This window comes from Typopeltis vanoorti, chromosome 3, assembly GCF_054136105.1.
Source record: "Typopeltis vanoorti isolate ZY-2024b chromosome 3, IOZ_Tvanoo_1.0, whole genome shotgun sequence".
Classification (NCBI taxonomy): Eukaryota; Metazoa; Arthropoda; class Arachnida; order Uropygi; family Thelyphonidae; genus Typopeltis; species Typopeltis vanoorti.
In genome coordinates, this window is record NC_143551.1 from 21,702,452 (window position 1) to 21,719,642 (window position 17,191).

Sequence of the window (17,191 nt, forward strand, 5' to 3'; positions counted from 1 at the left end):
CCCCATTTTGCATTTATTTAGAATCTGGTAAGTTTACCAGTTATATTCAGTACATTCTTGACTTTGGCTCATTGATATGATCGAGTTGTTGATATATGGGTTGAGGGTAATCTAACAAAAAGAGTGGATAGCATTCTGGTCAAGTACCGTCTAAGGAATTTACGACATTCTTCGATAGCAATTTATTGGAATTTAATTTGAAAAGAACGCTGAGTTCCAATTATCTGCTCTTATATGTATTGAGAAATCATCTACGACGTTTATTGAATTCGATGAAATAAGAGACCTTTGTAAAGAATATTTCGCTTTAATTAGCATTTATTTACATAACTGTATAGGAATAAACAGAGAGTACAATATATTTATAAATGTCATTGTTAATGATACGCTTATTAAAATATGGATAGATGGTTTTCCCGCCCAATACGCCTTTAAACGAATACTTGTCTTACTTTCATTTAACTGTGCATTCTACAACACTCCGATCCTACATCAGGATTTTAATGCACCTTCCTTCGTTCATTTCGCTCAAAATCAGATGAATCAATTTGAACTGTATGCTTATACGAACATTGAGATAAATTTGGAAACGACCAACAGAACATCGTTAAAGTTATGAAAATACATATTTACGCTATCATATCAAGTAAACGCAACTACTTTCAAGTCGTTTATTAAAGAAGAGAAACAGAGAGAGAGAGAGAGAGAGAGAGAGAGAATAGTTCTGTGTGGAGTGTAACCCAATTAGTTTCCAAACTATGCCAATTCACACCATCGTTTCTTGTAATATTAAATTTAATAACTGAATAGAGAATTAATGTTGCAGTTGGGTAAGGGTCATGGTAGAGGGAGGGAGGTCTAGTAAACCAGACAAATTTATTTTTATGCCAACTAAGGTCTCCAGTAAACAAAACCGTGGTCTGAAATTGAACGATGGGATTCATCCATGTAACCATAATGCTTTTTTTAGCGAAAATTCAAATTAAAAGTCGTCATAGCAACAGAATCTTGTTTTTTTTTTTTTTTACTTGGAGAATTGTTAACAAGTTACGAAATGTTGTAAATGAAGAGTCTTAAAGATGTTTTTGGAGATTATTAAATCGAATTATTGGATGTAATTAAATTATTCTGAGGGAGATAGTTTAATTTGATAATTACGTCATCAATCCTTCGAAATAAAGGAACGTGTTTTACACCAAAGAGTGATTCCCTGGATTTGTGGTGAAATCGTAGGTATGACATAGTTGTGCAAAATAAACAATTCTACGATCACGGAAACAGATAAATTCTTAACAGATTTAGTCTGTACTGAATGAATATTGAATGTGATATATGCAGTTTTATTCGCATCCTAAGCAAACTGATAAACATAGTTATATTGGGCTGTTTGCTAATAAGCATATTGTAGACAGTTTTTGTAAACATGACGGGGGTTTGATTCTTTCATTTATTAACTAAAATGCCTTTGATCTTTGTATCTAATAATTCTCCTATTTTTTTCCTGTTTAAAGTGATTTATTTTATTATCGTGAAAATATTTAAATCAGTTTTCAGATCCAATTAAAATCCAGCAGGAGCTTTACTGGTTTAAATAACGTCTGAAAGAATATGAAGAAAAACTCGCTTTTCAGAGTTTTCTTATTTCTAAATGCTATGCTAACATGCTATTCCTTTTGTATTTCTACCCAATACGTTTTCTAATCAGGATGCTCCTTGTGAAACACTCTATCCAAAAACAAAAGTAGTAATAGTACCATAAAAGAAATCTAATATCGAAAACATTAATAAAAATACGTAATTCGAAATTAAAACATATAATAAAAAAGAGAGAATGTGTTAAAATACGGAATATTCACATCTCTGCATTTTCTGAATAGCCTCCACAGACCTGAATCTCTTAACCTTGGATTTCTGAAGTTTATAGGAAACGTTTCACTCCATTGTTTGAAACGTGTATATTTCCTCATAAAAAGTACGTTTTCATCACTTCATTTAGTTTATAACAGTTACCTCAAGGGCAACATAGCTGTTAGAATTGTTATTTTCGTTTGATGATCGAACTTTCAAATTTTATATGTTGTGTATTTTTGTGACGCCATTGTGCATTGTTACTTTGTCATAACATTTCGGATATGAAGAGTTTTGATGACGTGTTGGATTATGTTTATAATTTGGAATAGTTCTGATGCAATACGTTTTACTACATAAAGGTGTTGATATGGCTGATAGCTTAATAACCTCATAGGGCTGACATTTATCAATGATGTCATGTGAGTTGATATCACATGAGTGCTTTTTCTATATTGTTATTATTATTATTATTATTATTATTATTATTATTATTATTAATATTATTATTGTGTATATCAAGAATATAATACTAAATACTGAAACTGATATAACAAAAAACAATTACGTGTATTTATATTTAAAGATCTCAACCACCTTAGAATGAAAACAGCTCAAGTGCCTGTAAATTTAACAAACTTCTACAAAGATGCCCTTCGACGATGGAAGAAGCTAAACCTCCAGCACACAGTGAACACAGCATCCCTAACTGAAATCCTCATTTAACCCATCTTTCACAACACGATGGTAAGGAGCCCGATGGCTCAGAAAGAATTTTTGTTTCTTCCATGGAGCTGGCGAAACGTGAGGATCTTGGGTGACATTCTTTCTCCAAGCCTCACCTGGCGCTCTCCAAATTCGCTCGAAAACCTGGAATATGGGAATGGGTCTGAGCAGATAGACACCGTAAAGGCCGCTTTTCAAGCCGCTATGCCTGATAGCATCAGAGAGGTGGTGCTTAGCCCTCCAAACTCAGAGGTTTTGGCGCCTATCTTTCTGATAAAAACCAATAACTCATGGGAGAAACTTACACCCAGCAACCTCAACAGGATCTACAGCACTCTAACACAACAGTCGAACCAAAGCACTTTGTTAGAAAATCCTGCATCATCTGATCAAACACTATTTCAATGGGATCTTCTATATCGCACAAGAGCCATCAAATCTGACGCAGATATTCAGTGGAGAATGTGGCACAATATATTATCCACTCCTATTATATTACGAAAATTGAACTCAAACGTCTCAGATAACTGCCTCTTCTGCTACCAATTAGAAACGGACCGGCACATCTACTTGGAATGCCCAGCCAACACTAAATTAATCAATTTGACTCGGGAAACGGCAGCTCTTTCCTGTGTTAGTCTTCATACAGAACAGGAATATTTCAATATTGTCCATGTGGAGTCAAATAACCATTCATTCTGCAATAACCTTTTCAACACCGCGAAAGAGGTAATATACAACTTCTACCTCAGACATACAAGACCAGACAGTTCAGCAACGTCACAGAGAGAGGCAACTGATCATCTCACTGCAGCCTTCCAACAAAAGGTGCGAAGTCGGATCCTACACGAGCATCACCACCATAGGCAAAACAACACCTTAGATCTTTTCCATCAAAAATGGAATCCACGGAATCAACTCCAGGCTGAGCAGGGCGACTGCATTATAATCCACTTTCCTGATTAGAAGTGACACCTTCCCCACAAAGAAAGGGAGAAGAAAGAAGAAAGAAGGATTGTTGTGCATAACAGTGCGAAAATTAATCAGCTGGCGCTCTCATGTAAATAGATAATATTGTGCAATAGTAACGTCTATGTTCTTCGACATTTAGGTTCTTATACAGTATCATATTAAAATAACTCTTAATGGCTTCAATTTAATTTAAAAAAAAATGTAATTAGCCTTATAACTGACTTCGATGTAACATACCTCAACAAGAGTATGAGCATGTAACCTCTCTGTCTTACTGCAGAGAAACAAAAACCGGTTAATCCTGTATACAAGATTGTTATGTTTACAATAAAAAAAAATCTATCTATATATTATTAGTTAGGGTTTTTAATCATTTTTCCCAAGTAAGCAAACAGACAACTAAGACAAATTTGCGGATGCACGTTCTGCAACACTATATCTATATCTATATATATATATATATAAACAGTGCTTTTTTTTGGCATATCGCTGCAGAACGGCGTGCCTGCGCATAACCTTTTTTACAGTTTTTTTAATATTTCAAAAGTAATTTTTGTAATAATGTACGCCCGTTACCATGCTTCTTAGCAGGTGTCGCCTGGTAACACTCATGCGCACGTCATTACCATCTAGGTTTTTTGGCTGTATGGACGTGTGGAAGTATATATATATATATGTAAATATCATTTGTATAATAATGTGTGCGATATCAGGCCACCCTCTTATGTTCTGTAATGAATATTTATTTGGTGAGTAAATGAGTAGAATCTATAGGGAAGTTTTTAATTCCTGAATTATGCTTTAGAGGAATGTTTAGTATTTAGTTTAGGAAATATTTAGAATGTTTAGTTAAAATAATTCCCTTTTTTCTTCCATACCCAAAGTAATTTCATTTACCATTGAAAATTAAATTTAAGTTTACTTTAAGGATGGGTAATATTGCAGTCACCGACCAAGTGCGCGAATTTTCTTGTCTTTTATTTCATCTTTTCACGAAACACAAATGTTTTTATTCTCTCCATTACTAATAAATTGGACAGTGTAATTTATATTATTTGGTTAGTGTTTAAGAACGATGGTCAATGGTGGCGAACACAAGATCACTAGAGACTAGCTACACGATGATTATTATAAATCATTAGTTAGGTATTAAGGATTTAGTTTTAAGGATTAAGGATTTATTTTGTCCCTGAAAATGATCGGCGTTAAAGGAATTATGTGTTTTCGGTATATGACAATAACCTTGTGTAAATTCATGAGCTGAAATGTAATGTGCACCATACCAAGGTTAAGGGAAGCAAGTGAAAAATCGCTGCTTGATCTCCAATGCATTATTTCTGCCGTCATATTTCTAAGCGGATGATTCTTAGAAACACATATTTCTAAGAATCATACGCTTAGTCCTTAGATCTATGTAGCAAGGTAACAGAGGAGGCAATACGAAAACAGAAGAACAAAAACAATAGAACAAATCCTGAATGCTTGTTAGTAGGATTTACTGAGCGATTTAAATATTTCTTTGGAAATTAGAATTAGGAATGGCGGAAGCATGAATTTTACTTCCATTTCAGAAGTCACCTAAGAGGAAATAAATTGAAACGAATAATCACTTGCATATGTTTAACTTCTGTGGGAAATATAAGATTTGAATTAAAACTGGTTGAAGAAGGCCAGTTCTTCATTAAAAAAATAGCGAATTCAGATAACGAATTTCACCTGTTGATTTTCCTGTTTAGATTAATCTTTCGCGCAGAGAAAAGTAGGAAATGTAAATGTCATTCTGCATTTGGAAGCTATACGTGTTTTCGCGCGGAAAGGAGAAAGAGAGAGAGAGAGACAGAGAGAGAGAGAGAAAGAGAAAGGGGATATATACTGCATATTCTGACCAGTACAATACCAGTTGAACACGCAAATACATACAAGTCCAGACGTCTCCAAATCGTTTATATAAGTGCGAAGGAATTGTATTTTGATCTGTTTGTTTCATATGATTTTATTATTATGATTATCATGATTGAAGGTTAATTTCCCAATAGAAAATGAAGACCTTATGTCATTTAAGGATATTTCAGTTTCTTGGATTCACAATTCCATCACTGCTGGTAATAGATTCTAAATAAAATTATGAATACTTTCTCTGATTTGAATGCATTTTGCATTGAGGCTGAATACAAATCACTCAAAGGCATCCGAGATAGATATACTTTATTGTTAATGGCTTCATTCGTATGCTGCCTTTTGGATGTCAACAACTGGGATCTAGTTCTGTTGGGGAAGTGAAAAATGTTTAAACATCCATAATAAATTTTCAAGAAAGTCAAATGCAAAACTCGCCGCTAACTACACACAAGTAACAAAAATTACACATTGGGCACACAGCAGTAAATCCTGTTAACGCAAATAATATTTTATTTCTTGGTATTATTGTGCTTTGAATTCTCGTGGTAGACTTTTCGATCAGTTCACTGAAATCATTTCTTTTCACAAGACTGAAGTTTGAACGATTACTCTTGCGCAAACTCTTCATAAACTAAATAAAAGTTGTCATAGGAAATCGATGTCTCTTCGCTGATAATTGCCATACTACTGACCCCACCTCAAATTCAACACTAAGTGTTTGGATGTTTTGTTAGTGATAAAACGTATAAAGTTAAAACGTGGATTACAAACGCGTAATCAGGGAATATATCAAACCCTTAATCAGGCAATTAAGATGGCCTCGGAGCTGACGACTGCAATCCATAAACTTACCAGAAAATGAAGTCTTATAGTAAACTGACCCCAAACAAATCTAAAGTTGGTGTTTGCGTTTTACATCCTAATAGCGAGATGCCGAGCAGATGTCAAGAAGAAAGAGTTTATGTTTCTCATCAAAACATAATAATCCTTTGCAAACGGATGATGTTATTTATGACATTTATTTATCTCGAATGACGATTATCAGTTGAAAGCTGGCTAATTGAAGCAACGATACTGTAAGAAGTCCGAATTTATTATTAATAGAAGAAAAATAATAAATTCGTAAGGTTTCTCTCCCAAAACAGTTTTCTGACACACGAACACAACCATCCCACATGCTTAAAATAATACAAGATTCAATATATTTTAGAATTTCAAAATGTCATTATTCATAGCTTATTCAATATCGCTAGTAGCGGAACACGCGAAATATCGTATGGGAAGGACTACATGCAATATAGGGCTGATTTATTTAATTTTTTTAAATAAGGGAAAGAGGGATAGGTTAAATTAATTAATATTGAAGGTATTTAGAAGGTCCCGAATGAACGTGTTTAGAAAACCTATTAAGCTGATAATGGGTGCGCATGTTTATTTGCGTTTAACAAAATCCAAGTTTTTGTTATTGCACAACTAATCAACGTTTGCTACCATGGTGAGAGAATTGATTTCATTCCTTACTGTAGAGCATTCTTACTGAAGCATTCCAATGAAATGCAGTCGAATCCCAAGCAACTTCCATTAGTGAATTTCTATCGCTTCGTAGCACGAAACGATATTCTTCCAGTGATGTGAATCTCAGAATAGCGGGAGTTAATCGCATCGGTTAATGTGCAAGGAGAATTGTCCACTCAAATGAGTTCCACCAGAGTGCGTGTTCATCAAGAAATATAAGTTGATGACAAGAGGAAACTGTAAGTTGTGAATACGAACGCATTTAAACTAACATTGCTGATGTTGTATCGTTCCAGTCAAAGAGAATAGAATAGACTTAGATTCGATTTCTAGGAATGAACTGAGATTTCTTCTGCATTTAAGCGTCTCTTAAGGCACGTGAATCGAATTAAGTCTTCCTGAACAGGTCGCCCCATTTATAAAGAGTTCAAGGCTCTGCTCATGTACCAAGCATCTCACATGATGATTGAGCATTACAGCAGTCGAACGAAAACAAATTACAGCGTTAAAATAGCTGCGATGATGTTTTAAGCTTTGATGATTAACTTGGTATTAAGCTTTGTTTAACATGCTGGAATTAAGTGGCTTTAATACCAGCATGGTATTAAAGCATTCCTCAAAGAGAAAGTGCTGTATTCCCATATAAGAAGTATATGGGACAGAACACAACAATCCTTCTCACAAGATTGACATCAGTGGACAATGTTCACTCATTGCGAATGACATTCGATAAGAATTATTTATTATTATTTTTTATGAATATTTTTCCGCTTTTGTTTCATTAAACACCAAAGACTGTGTTAGCTGTTTTATATTACTACAGTGTTAGAAGTTAGGAATGTTACTAAATTGACCCCAAATGTCGCTCTCCATGAAATACTTGTTCGACGTTAGCACCGGAACCGATCTGTGTGAGCTTCTGCGAACAATTTCCAACATTTAAGATTTATTATCTCCAACATTTATTTATGATCTCCAAGGAAATTCGATTCTGCATCTCTTTATGGTGGCAAACAGCTATGCAAAATATTTTTTATGAGCAATGAGATAAACGCAGTTAATAAGAGAGAACGAAGATTCACTGGCATAAACTTCTCTCATCCCTCATTTGGAAAAGTGCATTAAATGTGTGTAATCGTGTCTGGTAATCGTGATGCAATTTGTGAAATACTCAATCTAAAGAAACATATAATACCAAAAAAATGTTTAACAAAAAATTGGAAAATATAATGACAAGGAGAGAATTAATGTTCTCAAAAAAGAATATTCTCTTCTTTCATAATTTCTATGCTTAAATTGAACTGACACTTTTAAACTTGAATTTTTAATTAAATTTTATCGGAAAACTTTCACCTCCTTGTTTGGTTAGTATATATTTCCTGATGAAAAGTCACTTTTTGTCCTTGCATTCAACTTGATATACTTAAATCAAGTTGAAACAAATAAAAATTCAAATTAATAGTCTTCATGTTAACAGGATGTGGTCTTTCTTTCTTTCTTGCATACGAGTTTCGTTTATAATTTAGGAAATATTACAACCGATCGGCTTAAAGATGTGTTTGGAGAATCATAAATGAATTATTGAATGGAAAGCAATTACTTCATAATTCCTCATCCATCCTTTGCAATTTTTATTGTCGTTTCTATGCATCTAAGCCTTATCTGCATCAGCATAAAAAGAAATTAGATTCTCAGCTGCTTTCTTTGAATTGAGTTCTCTCCTAACCAGAAATTTTTTCACTGTGGTCGATCGAGTATGGTTATTGAGTGTTACAAAGTAAATGAAAATTTAATTATTTTTACTAATTTGAATGAAGGGAAAGAGTTTATATATAAGAGATTGTATACCACATTCAGCAATGCCGAAGACGAATAGCATGTGACCGACAGTGATGCTTAGCAATAATATTCCCTTTTCCTCTTTTATTTTTCCAAAGAATGGAATGCAGTACCTTGCCTTATTAAAGGAAGGGAAGAAAAATATTTATTCAGATTATGTGAAAGGCAGTTTGTTCGAGAATTAATTTCGTACCTAAGATTAGAGGAAAAACACATAGATTATGATCATCCAATTCTCATATGCAGTTTTATTTCCTATCGTTGCTTTGAGAATTTCATGGAAATCCTTCAGAATTTCCAATAATGTCCTTGATTGTCTCTTCTCAAGTATACACTTTTGTAACATAATATTTGAGTATTCGTGATCTGTTCTGTCTATTGTTTCAAGTTTCAGGTTTGTGATGACTTTTTTGTGCCTCAAACAGGTCATATTCCGGTTGCACTCGTTTTGGGTTTTTTAGAAATTGACAGTCGCAATTAAAAACGTAACGGTCGTGTTTGTAAACTTATTATTTGTTTGTGTTTAAATTAAAAAAGAAGCATCAGGGTTGAGATAACCAAAGAAAATTAATCATAGTTAACAAAGTTTTAAATATGAAACCAAATGCTGCAGTTACCAATTTTTCTTAATACGAATATTGATGTACCTCATCAATTAGATTACATGAAAAAAAATAAACATAACGTGTGTTTTCAAAACGGTTTATTTACGAAATTCTTCATAACTATATAATTATAATGTTAATACCAATATTTTAGAAAATATAAACAAAAAATTGCTTTAATAATTATGTCTGTAATGATCGCAATTGTACATTGGCATCCACGCAAATAAATACCGAAAGTGTAACTATAATTAGAAGGACACTTTGCTACTCTCCGTCTGGTATTGAAAAGGCAATGTTTCATTATATCACTGCGAGAAAATCAGTATATACGGAAGATGTCATGTTTACATTGGTAATCGGATTAACCATATGCTAATATATCAGGAGGTCTTATTGTAATGTCTTTGTTGCTTTCTACTAATGACGTGCAACACTTTATATTTGTTTCGGTTGTTTACGAAAGAATGGCTTAGCAGGTTTGTATTTTGCTTCATAGACGGTTGGTATGCTAGTTTCTTTTGTAACTTTGTTTCCTATAAAGCGATTTGGAGTGTATCACTTGGAACAAGAAATCTGAATGTGATCCGATAAGTACACGATCGTGTGACAAGGCGGCAGGAGAATAAATTGATCGGTCACAAATATGGTGCAATCAAATCAACAGATCACCTATTCTGCTACTGTTGAGCAGCGTAAGTCATGAGGAGTAAAATTACAGAAGTTTTAGCATTCCCTAAAAATTCAGAGATCAAATATTACATTTGCTCATCTTCCCTATAAGTCAAAGAAGTCCAAGCTATTGTTACTGGTTTGGTAGTGTATATTTTTTGTTATCTGCTCTGGTACAATTTCCAAAACTCGAAGACAAACTTCGCGTAGCATGTTCGGTTCAGACATAGATTTTATAAGTTCAATGGAACAATCAGTTTGCCTTATTTTAAGATATTTTTCATAATGGATGAAAAATTACATTCGAACTGCCCTTTAGAAGAACGCAGTAAAGAGGATGTACAGCATGAGTGAATAGCTTTCCTCTTGGCATCTTGCCGTATGCCTTTTCCATATCAACAAAATATTCCAAGCAAGGCAAATCCTTGTTATATTTCTAAGATATTTCATCCATTTGTCTCAAAGTAAAATATCATCCTGACGCACGCACGCATGCACGCACACACACACACACACACACACACACACATATAAATATATAGAGAAATAATCGGGAAAAGAAGTAATGATGGTTCGCCATCTTTATCAAAGAACGGTAGTATAAAAGAGATAATTCAGTTTACTAGCTGCGAAATGTACGCTTTGCGGAGTGCGGTTAGATGATAATAAAGTAGTGAATGTGTTTAGAAAATGTAGGGAGAAAGAGAAATTGAAGAGGATTTCGGATCGTGAATGTGATATTTTTGTCAAACTTCAGGATGAAGCAATTTGCTATATGACAAGAAAAGGCGAGGTTGTAGCAGAGAATTGTGAGATAGTGAATGTAGAAGTGTTAATGATAGTATTAATGGTTTTACTGAGAATAAAAGAGATGAGATCGATGCATTGAGTGAGATCGCGTTGTTAAACGGTGTGATAGAAATGGCAAAATAGCAGCTAGTGTGCATGAACAAACGTCGACTGAATGAACCAACCAATAATAAAAAGTATGACAGGAAAAATAGACGTATGTTTGTGAACATGAACAAAATGAAGGATAGAGTGCTGTATGGAGGCTCGTTAGTACGTGGTGTGATAGTAGAGGATTTGAACAAAATCGTACCAACCTTGTGCGACCATAAAGGATATAACTGAGTCTATTACAGAGCAAAATAAAAAGGGTGAAAGAAATGATTGTTGTGGCAGGTACGAATGATTTGAAAGGAGACAAAATGGAAATGATAGAAGGCCTGAATGAATTGTTTGAGGTAGCAAAGAAAAGAGTGAGAGAGTTAGAATGAATAGTCTTTTGCCACGGTAAGAGAGTGAAATGTTTAAAAGGAGTGCCATAATTGCGAATGACTTTATGCGTTGGATATGCATGACGAGTGGTGTGGAATTTGTGGACGTGTGGAGTGAGTTCGATGGGCGAAAGGATCTATATAAGATGGATGACTTGCATTTGAATGGTAACGGTGTAAGAAGACTTGAGAAAGTGTAGCTGAATGTGGTGGATATGCAAATTTAGGGAAACTATATTTATTAAGGGGGAAGGGGTAGATATACATTCGTTAGGGAGGCAGTTGAATGTAAGAATGAATATAATATGCCCGACCAAATACGGACAACAAATCAGAGCGGGATAGTTAACATAAGGCAGGAAGGTAGGATTGGGACAAACATTCATGTACACTAATGCTAGGAGTATTAGGAACAAGAAGGAAGAGATTTTGGCCATGGTTGGCACATCCAGAGCGAAGGTTATTGGTTTTAGTGAAACATGGCTGACTGTAGATTATATAGCTTGTGGGATTGAATGTGATGGGTAGAGTGTGTTCAGGAATGATAGAGAGAATAAAATGGGGGAGGAGTATTGTTGATGATAGCTGATGAGCTGCAGCCAAGGAGAATAGAAGTTGAATTGCAGGATAGAGAAAAGAGCACATTTGAGGCCATTTGATGTGAGATTGTGGCTAGCAGAACTAAATATAAAATTGAGTGCTGCTATAGACGAGGTGATAGAAAAGATGGTGGTGACAGTATGCACAAGCAAATAGAAGAAATGAGTGGAAGGAGGATGATTATTATGGGAGATTTCAACTATGGTCGCATTGATTGGTGTGAGGAGAAGACACATAGGAGGAAGGAATTGGATTTTATGCGGTTATTAAGGGATAACTATCTGCGATAGCATGTAATGGAAAACACTAGGAGGGTAGAGAGTGCTTGACCTAGTAATTACATTTCAGGATTTGGCTGTAAGAAATATGACCACATTGCCACCAATCGGTGAGTGATCATACGGTCTTGACTTCGGAAGTGGCTAAAGGTGTAGAATTTTCAATTAAGACAGGGTACATGTGGAATTATCAGGCTGTAAAGTATGACAAGCTTAGGAGTTTGACTGGTTCAGTGCCATGGCATGTATAACTGCAAGGACTAGAAGTTGATAGTGCATGTGAGGTACTTAAGAAGTGTTTGCATGAAGCAATGGCTGACTGTATACCTAGAGTGCGAATAATAAATCAAGTAGGGGTTAAATGGATGAATAACACCATTATGCTTGAGCTACAAAAAAGAAACAACTATGGAGGGAATTTAAGGAGAAAGGTGACCGGCAGGTATACGTAAGGTATAAAGCGCAGGAGAGAAGGGTAACGAGTGTGGTAAGAAAAGCAAAAATGGATTACGGAAGAGCATTTCCATGGAAGCTAAAGAGAATCCTATCCTAAACAGTTTTTTAGATATGTAGCAAGTAAAAAGAAAAACGTACATGGCAGAATAATTTTAAAGAATGCCGATGGTAGGGACGTAACTGAAGCAGTTGATATAGTTGAGTTACTGAATGAGCACTTTGCAAGAATATATCATCCAGGTGGTGACATTGCAGAAACGAATGTACCAGTGGATTATACGGGAATTGTGGTGAATTAAGTGAAGGTGAGTAGTCTATTGCATAACCTCAATGTCAATACATCTGTGGGATTGGATGCTATACCAGCTCGTGTCGTACGAGAAGCAGCTAAAGAATTGTCAGTACCCCTGACCATTTTGTTTAATTTGAGTCTCGGGTCTGGGTTAGTCGCGAGGGGGTGGAAAATAGCTCCACTGCATAAAAGTGGTTCCAAGACTGCTGTTGTAAATTACAGACCGATTAGCTTATCAGATATCTTTGTCAAGGTTTTAGAGAAATTAGTCAAGAAAAGACTACAGAATTGGATAGAAGAAAATGGGATATTGCATGCGGGACAACATGGTTTTGTGAAGGGTAGATCATGCTTCAGCAACTTGCGCACGTTTTATAACACAGTGACGGCTGAACTGGATAGGGGTAATGGGTTTACAGTAATACTACAGGACCTTGCCAAGGCTTTTGATAGGATACCACTTGGAACCCTAATAAGCAAACTCGAGAAGATGGGGATAGATATAGGGTTAGTGAGATGGATAGGAGGGTGGTTGAAGGAGAGATACCAGAGAGTGGTTTATGCAGGAGTGGAGTCTAAAAGATGGCTTGTGACTAGTGGAGTGCCGCAGGGCTCTGTTCTTGGACCACTGCTTTCCAATTTGTTCATCAATGATACAGGAAAGGATCTGAGAGGAAGTGTTCACTTGTTTGCTGATGATGCAAAGTTGGGTAGAGCAATTGTGAGTGCAGAGGATGACAAAATAAATTTTGCAGGATGATTTGGAGGACTGGGCTAGGAAAAATAGATGTCAATTTAATGTGCCAAAGTGTAAGGTCATGCACTTTATTTGTGAAAAAAATAGCAGCAGTATATCGGATTGGTGGAACCGTACTCCAGGAGATTGATGAGGCCAGGGATTTGGGAGTGTTGGTGGATAGGGAAATGAAGTTTAGTGGCACATTGCAAAAGTGAATAAAACAGATCACCAAATCACTTGACGTTTGAAAAATACTTTAACATGCAGAGAAAAACAAGTTGTTGTTCCTCTGTATCGAGCTTTGATAAGACACCATCTGGACTACTGTGCCCAGCTATGGGCACAAGGGTTTCTTCGTGAAGAGGAGGAAGTGGAGAGGATCCAGAGACGAGTGTCCAAGATGATATCAGGTCCGTGGAATGAACCTTATAAGAATAGGTTGAAGATTTGTGGGTTGCAGAAATTGATCGATAGGCGAAGGAGGGGTGATATGATTGAGCCATTCAAATTACTGAAAGGTTTCTATAAGATTGATCCAGAAGATATTTCTGAAAATATGACTGGTGGTGGGAGGACTAGGGGCCATGCATGGAAGCTGGGAAAGAGCGTGGTTTACAACGGTGTTAGAGCTAGGAGTTTTACTAGGAGAATAGTGAATGAGGGGAATACGTTTCTAGAGTCTGTTGTTGGTGCTACCACCGTGAATGAGTTCAAGGGAAGGTATGACAAATATTGTGTGAATGTCGAATAGTTTTTCTTGACATGATGTTAAGGCCTCCCTCGATGAGTCTGTCGACTCCTTGGAGTTGCCCTGAACAACAATAATAATAATAAGAGGTAAGTAATGTTTCATTTTACCGAGAAATAGAAAACAAAAATCCTTTCAACCGGAATTTTAGAATATGAGGAGATTGTGTTCTTTGCCCAAGGAAATCGTTAACATTATAGGTATTCTAAATCCATTCATATCCATAACTTAAATCTTTCCATACACATCATTGCTTCTAATTATGTCATGTGAATTTCCATTAACAATCTTTTCGTTTGCTCGCATTAAAGGCAGATCGTAAACTAAATATTCACACTATAATAAATTATTTCAGTTGCGTCAGTATTTACTTTCTTTTTAAGGCGACCTTGTTCTTGAATCATTTTCGTAATTTTATTGATTTCCGAACGAAAAATGGAAGTTTCATTTTTTGTGAAAACAAAAAATAAAATTTTCGAAATGTGAAAATTTAATGTTTGGATTTTTAATAACATTTTCATGATTAAAAGTATTCACTCGTTTTAATGACTCGCAATGAATAAGTACGTACGTATCTACCGACTATTCTTGAATAATCAGAAGGTTCGAAGAGAATAACGCTGCCAGTTGGTTTTAGTGAAAAGCCTCTGAACCACGTCAAGGTACCAACCATTTCAGAGGTGTTTACTCTTTGATATTCCAGGAGAAACCTTTCTTTGTCTGGCAGTAAAACAAAGAAAGTAAAGAGACTGGAGTCATGCACGTAACGCAAAAGACTGTAAATATTTTACATAAAATAAAGTGGTCAAAGAAGGCATTTAATTAATTAACAATAAAAAATAACTTTCATTGCCACAGGAACATAAAGCTAATATTAATATTGCTGGCAAATCTGATACTCGTAATGTAGCTACTATACTAGCGACGTCATACAGAAACATTAAATTGAACTCGAAAGTACGAAAAGTCAAGCGACTAATTTTAATATTTAGATTCGTCCGAATAAAATTACTCCAATAACATTGACATTCATAGCTAAATTTACAAAGACACATTTTCATTTGTATAACTACGCAAAACCTAAATACGTACGATACTTTCGAACTCAATGCATTGATTTAAGCAGCAATCATTCATTGAAAGGCAACAAAATAGTAAATTGTCATGAATGTATAGGTGTCCCAAAATTTACGCAAGATTTAAATTTAGCGCCATTTGTGCGGATAGTGTTGCCACCGAGAAAAAAAAGATATCATGATAGCAAACTGTCCAGGGTTATTAAAATGGAGCGCTACACGAAAGAACAACGCATTTTCATGGTTGAGCAATATAATAAAAACAACGAACATTTGTCAGCTATAGTTCGCAATTTTTCGTAAAAAAACATGCGGAATAGTGATTTAACTTCATCAACTGTTAAAAGATTAATTAAAAAATTCAAGGAAACTGGATCAACTAGTGATCTTATACACTCTGGCCGTCCTTCAAAAAATCATTCAACAGAAAACATCGAAGCAGTTGGTGAGAGACCAGGAACATCAATTCAACACCGTGGTCTTGAATTTCGAGAAGCTCTCTACAGCGTATTCTCACGAAAGACTTGCACCTTTATACCTAGAAAGTTCAACTGAATAAAGAACTGAAGTCTACTGACCACAGACAGCGAAGAGAGTTCAGTTCGTTGAATGCCTTATGGAACAACAACAAGTAGATGCTTATTTTTCGAACAAAATCATCTTCGGCGATGAGGCTCATTTTCATCTTGATGGCTTCGTTAATCGACAAAATTGTCGCATTTAGGGTTCAGAAAATCCACGAGTGAATGTTGAGAAACAAATGCATCCACAACGTGTCACTGTTTGGTGCGGATTTTGAACTGGAGGCATCATCGGTCCATTCTTCTTCGAAAATTCGACTGGTCAAGCAATAACAGTTAATGGTGCTCGCTATCGCGACATCATAATCCAGTTTATTGTGCCTAAATTGCAAGATATGGATGTGGACGACATGTGGTTTCAAAAAGACGGTGCCACATGCCATACATCCCAAGAAACAATTCAATTACTGCACGAGTCATTTCCTGGTCGTGTAATTTCCCGTTTTGGTGATCAGAATTAGCCGCCCAGATCATGTGACTTAACGCCTTTGGACTTTTTTCTTTGGGGTTTTTTGAAGTCTAAGTTTTATGCCAACAAGCCCACGTCTTCTCTTTGTAAGAAATAGAACGCTGTATCAACGAAATTCAGCGACATTTATGCAAAACGGTCATGGAAAATTTCGACAAAAGAGTGCGTATGTGCCAGCAAAGCCATGGAGGACCTTTACCGGACATGTTATTCCATGCATAACCCTATACTATATACTTTATGAATCAATAAGAAATTACAATTTTTAATTAAAAACCTGTGTTTTCTATGAAAATTACTTCTTGTGTGAATTTTGGGACACCCTGTATTTATAAAATCATTTATTGAGAAAGTATTTAAAATTTGTATAAAGATATCTATTTCAAAACCAGCAATAAAAAAATATATTCCTAAATTATATACCTGATTTAGAGCAAAGAAAAAATAATCAAAGAACAGAATGCTTGTATAAGAATAACAAGGGCAATTACCGCATGCACAGTATCATATGATCCACTGAAAAATTAAATCGTTTACAGCGTTAAAATTTGCATTATTTTGGACTTCCTTATATTTCCATTCAAGGGCAGGCACGT